Source organism: Capra hircus, chromosome 13 (assembly GCF_001704415.2).
Source record: "Capra hircus breed San Clemente chromosome 13, ASM170441v1, whole genome shotgun sequence".
NCBI lineage: Eukaryota > Metazoa > Chordata > Mammalia > Artiodactyla > Bovidae > Capra > Capra hircus.
Window position 1 is genome coordinate 42,211,157 of NC_030820.1, and position 6,175 is coordinate 42,217,331.

The window sequence follows — 6,175 nt, forward strand, 5'->3', positions numbered from 1 at the left end:
AAAGGGAGATTAGGCACTAAGTTCTCTCCTGTGAAAAGCAGTGACCGGATGTGACGGTGACAGCGGCACCAGGAAGCTCACTTGAGCTCGATGTGATTGCAGGCCACGGAGTGGAATGTCTTGCAGATGACGTGGCTTGGGAAGATGAGCTCCGGCTACCTGGTGATGTTCTTGTTGAAGGTCATGTGTGGAAATCTGCTGAGACCACTTCTCAGCATACGTGACCAGGGTGGAGGTCTTCCCAATGCCTGGGGATGCCAAGAGGGAGAGGGTCACCTCTGACCAGGAAGACACACTCTCACGATGCCCTAGTCAGGATCCGCCCACGCTCATCTCGCCACCAGCCAGGCACCCGACAGCGGCACGCTCTTAGTACTGATGAGAACTAAATGCCAGGTGGCGAAGGGAGCAGCAGAGTGCAGGCAGAGCCACCTGGGTTGGGGCTGAGGCACCAGCAGCTCCAGCAAGGCGCCCCTTGACCTCCCTGGGCTTCAGTCTGCTCCTCAGCTGTGTGCCTGTAACACACAGGTTGAGACAGCTGTATGAGCAAAGCTCAGACAAAGAGTGACCAAGCACTTTAGGAGCCAGGCAACACAACTAGCTAACCCTGGCAGAACACTAGACATTGCATTTGGGGATGCATGTGAAGGTAGGAGGCCCTTCTAAGCTTCACCGTACGGAATCCCAGGAGCTCCTGACACTGTCTAAACAGGAAAGTCACATGACCGGCCACCCCACAGCCATCTGTGTCTGAGCAGATGTGTTGATAGGTAACAGGCCAGATCAACCCCCAGCAGATGGGCCATCTGTCCATCCAGGGTGGATGCCCCCTGGAGTGGGAAGAAAAAGCAATTATTCCTTAACAACTGCTTTTTGGATGATTTAATTGCAGCAGTTCAATAATAGATTAAGGTAACGACACTCCGGCAGGTGACGGGAAGGGGGATGCAATGACAAGAAATCTTCCAGGAATGGCAGCCCCTAACCTGCTGCTGCTGCTAAGTTGCTTCAGTCGTGTCTGACTCTGTGCGACCCCATAGACGGCAGCCCACCAGGCTCCCCCATCCCTGGGATTCTCCAGGCAAGAATACTGCAGTGGGTTGCCATTTCCTTCTCCAATGCATGAAAGTGAAAAGTCAAAGTGAAGTCTCTCAGCTGTGTCCGACTCTTAGCAACCCCATAGACTGCAGCCTACCAGGCTCCTCCGTCCATGGGATTTTCCAGGCAAGAGTACTGGAGTGGGGTGCCATTGCCTTCTCCACCCTTACCTGCAAACGTCATTATTTTCACCACCTGGAGAGGCCCCACTTTGTGGCTTAGGATCAGCTGTTTGTTCATGTGTCAGTTGGATGGTAGTTTTCTTGCTGTAATCATTACAGAAGAGAAATTAGGGAAAGAGGAAGAAATTGAAAAGATCGGGTGATAAACTACCAAAATGAGGCTGGGGTTGCTCCTGGCTTCCAAGACAACATTTAAGAACCTCTGATGATGGATTCTACACGATGGAGGCAGAACACAGAGGACTATTTCCAGCTTCTCATTAACTCACTGTGTGTCAGCATGAAGCCCTTCATTTCTCTGGTCCTTTCAAATAACCCAAATTGTTACCAGTACAGTGGGCTGCCTTGTAAAGCTATCCTTACTGATCAGTGTTCAAAAGCTAGATGACCATCTGTTGGGACTGCTCAACAGAAGGGAAAATTGGGTGAAATGCTTTTTAAAATTCCTTCCAAATTAAAGAATCTGTGGCCTTTTATTTCTCTAACGGACCAATGACAAAAATTAAGGCTTCAAAGCAGAGACTGAAGGAAAACTTTGAAAATAAATCTAAAATAACTTTTAGCCAAACTTGACCACCAAGACACATTCTTCCGAAGAGAAAAGGTGACACCTCCCCAGCCCTCCCCCAGACTCTTCACGTACAGCAGGGGCAGCGTAGAGGTCAAGGAGGTGTTAGCACACACAGGCCTCTGCCTCGGCAAGGAGGGGGTGCTACCTCAGACTCCACAACGCCCACCCAGGGTCCACACTCAGGGAGCACTTAGTGGTGGCTGTGTAGCTGTAAGATATTCAGAGCAGCGTCCATGGGAAAGATGATCCATTAAATGCTGATATCTCGGAAAGGACTTCAGAAACCAACTTCCTCCTAGGAGACGGTGACTTAACAGATGAGGTTCAGCACATACAGGTCCGACTCCTCCTCTATGCCATACCTCAGCAGGATGCTGTGCACCCTGCTGATGGCTTGCTCTTCATTCATCAGGTATTGGCGATACAACTTTTTCCAAGGAATGAACTAGATAGTTTAAGAAATCCAAAAGAGCATGGAGGCAATGGCTATTAGAGCACCATACAGATAGTTGTTTAAAAAACAACTAGAGCCCACAACGCAAAAGCTGGAGAAAAGGGCAGAAATATTATACAAATTTTAGTTGGAAACTAGGAAAGTGAAGGGTTCATTTTTGGTTTCAACACCAACTTGTTACAGAATCTGTGAAGAGCTAGTGCTTCAATTTTCCTATCTGAAACAGTGTCCAGTTCCTGTTGGGACACTAATGACTCAGAGTTTCAAAGAGGATTAAACAATATGAGAGCTATGGCTATAATAGCATTAAACAAAACACAATTTAAGTCAAAAATTTTAGAAGAGACAAAGAAGAAGATTATAAAATAATAAAAGGATCAATTCACCAAGAAGATATAACAATTATAAATATGCACATACCAAATAGCAGAGCTCCTAAAACTAGGAAGCAAACACTGACAGAACTGAAGAGAGAAACAGATAACAGGATAATAACAGGAGACTTCAATATTCCACTTTCAAGAATGGATAGAACAAACAACACTAGATCAACTGGACCTGACAGACATATAATGAACACTCCACCCAACAATATATAATCTTTGCGAGTACACACAGAACATTCTCCAGGATAGATCCCATGCAAGGCCACGAAAGAAGTCTTAACACATTTTAAAAGACTGAAATTATAGAAAGTATGTTTTTCAATCAGTAAGAATGAAACAAGAAATCAGTAGTGGAAAGAAAGCTGGAAAACTCACAAATATGTGAAAATTAAAAACAAAAACATTTTTTAAAGCAACCAATGAGTCAAAAGGAAATCACAAAGAAATTAGAAAATACCTTGAGACAAATAAAAATACAGATACCAAAATATATGGGATGAAATGCAAGCAATGCTAACCAGTTAATAGCTATAAACACTTACATTAAAAAATAAGAAAGATCACAGCGACTTCCCTGGTGGTCCAGTGGCTAAGACTCCAAGCTTTCAATGAAGGGGGCCAAGGTTCAATCCCTGGTCAGGGAGCTAGATCCCATGTGCTGCAACTAAGACCCTGTGCAGCCAAATCATAAATAAATAAACTTACTTTTAAAAAATAAGAAATATCACACATCAGCAAGCTAACTTTACACCTAAAAGAACTAGAAAAAGAACAAACTAAACCCAAAGCTAGCAGGAAGGAGGAAATAATAAAGACTATCAAGCAGAAATAAATGAAACAGAAAATTTTAAAAATGTGGAAAAATTAATAAAACAAAGTTTTATTTTTTAAAAACAAAATTGACAACTCTTAGATATATAGTGGAAAAAGGGAAGATCTGAATAACTAAAATCAGAAATGAAAAGGAAACGTTACAACTGATGTCACAGAAATAAGAACGGTTGTAAGAATACTTCAAACAACTGAAGGCCAATCAAACGGATAACCTAGAAGAAATGCATAAATCCTTAGGAACACACAACCTACCAAGACTGAATCATGGAGATACAGAAAATCGGAACAGACCAATAATGAGTAAGGAGACTGAATCAGTCATCAAAAGCCTCCCCAAAAGGAACAGTCCAGAAACATATTGCTTCACTGAAAAAGTTTACTGAACATTTAAAGAACTAGTATCAATCCCCCTATAACTCTTCAAAAAAAAACTGAAGACGAGGGCACACTTCCAGACTTATTCTGAAGCCAGCATAACCTTATACTGAAGCCAGACAAAGACACCACAAGAAATAAAATGAGAGCTGTAACAAGGTCATTGAAAGTGAGAGTCATTTCCTAGGCAGGTTGATAGGAAGTCTAGGGGTCCCCAAGGAGAGAGGGGTCTGGAATTCTCAAGGAGGAAGAAAGGACAAACTTTTTTTCCTTCTCTACATTCTTTAGGATTATATAACAACAATGTATTCTGCCTGAGGACAGTCTCTGGATTAAATCTTCTGGCTAATTCTGTTATCTTAAAATGTAAATTATGGGAGTAAGTCTGGTGAGGTCTTTACAACCTTCAGACATTCTTTGGATTCATTGGAGAGTATCTAACTTCATTGCTAACACTAACAAGCGGGTATTCTTTCTGCCCCCTTCTGATGTCTATGTCAGAAGCTTTCTCTATCTCCTTTATACTTTTCAAAAGAGTACTGTTCTAACATTTCAGGAGGTAAAGATAAGCTGAGATACGTTCCCAAAATCTTCTCAAGCAGAGTGGAGGGAACCCTCACGCATCCCCGTTCCCATCAGAGATCTCAATTAAGTGGGTAAATTTACTGACCCAAAACAAAGTTCACAACTAAAAACAGAACAATATTTCTGTGAATGTAGGAGACAAGACCCCAAGCAAAGAATGGAGCAAGCGCGATGTGAAATTTCCTCCAAAATGTGTTGGGTTTGGAAGAGAAATGTACTGAGCCTTGACATACCCATCTTGCCCTCAATCTCTAAGGTTTTAAACTTCAATACATTTGAAGAATAGGTTAAATTCTCCACCTCTGGCTTATTGCCAATGGCCGGTCTAAGGGACATACAAGTTAAGCAGAACATTCTCACAACCTTTAGGCATGAGAACCTGGTAAGTATAATGTGAACCTGGTAAGTATAACGACAAAGGGAAAAACAGGCTGTGGGCTAATAGTACTGGGAAATCCCTTCTGAGGGCACGGGGCTGCCCTCTGTGTCATCCTCAGAAGGTACTCCTGAGACTACACACAACACTCATTCAGTAATCACCTCTTATTAATATATGTAAAATATTGGGCCTCCCAGGTGGTCTGCCTGCCAATGCAGGAGACAGAAGAGATGCGGGTTTGATCCCTGGGTGGGGATCCCCTGGTGGAAGGCATGGTAACCCACTCGTGTTCTTGCCTGGAGATTCCCATGGACAGAGGAGCCTGATGAGCTATAGTCTTTAGGGTCGCAAAGAGTCGGACAGGACTGAAGCAACTTAACAAAATATCGTGAGATCCAATAGAGAATGCACAAACAGGACAACCAGCCCTCCAGCTATGCTCTAATAGCTCAAATGAAGGAGGAAGCCTCTCTAAGACCACACCTAGAACGTGACAGGCTTGAAAGTGAAAGTCATTCAGTAGTGTCCGACTCTTTGAGACCCCATGGACTACACAGTCCGTGTAATTCTCCAGGCCAGAATACTGGAGCCGGTAGCCTTTCTCTTCTCCAGGGGATCTTCCCAACCCAGGGATTGAACCCAGGTCTCCCATATTGCAGGCTGATTCTTTACCAGCTGAGCCACAAGGGAAGCCCAAGAATACTGGAGTGGGTAGCCTATCCCTTCTCCAGGGGATCTTCCCAACCCAGGGATCAAGCCGGGGTCTCCTGGATTACAGGCAGATTCTTTACCAACTGAGCTATGAGGGAAGCCCACAGAGGTATAAATCGCTATAGCGGTACAAGGAAGAGAGACAGGGTGACGTCCGCGGGATGGAGCAGAGGAGTTACTCGGGGAGTGGAGCCTGGAAGAGGTGAGACGTCCACAGAGACATGAGGGGGCCCTTTGGGCTGGTTGGACGTGGGGTGCATATCAGACCAAGCTAAGGAAGGTATCACACGGTCCACAGCCTGGAGGCAGCACAGCGTTTGCTGCGGACAGAATACAGGGATGGATGGGAAAAATAAACAACACGCTGAGACGCGCACAGAAAGGTCTCAGATGCTTCCAGGGGTTGGGATCTGATTCTGGAGGACAACGGGACAAGAACATTTCTGAGGAAATATTTTCTGAGGGAAATTTCTGAGGAAAGGCCACCGTCAGGAGCACGCGTTAAGCGAGGCGGCGCCGGGCACTTTTAGAACTTCAGAGAACAGGCGCGCGCTCCGGACCAGCGGATCACTGACGACCCTCCTCCAGAGAGGTACACAC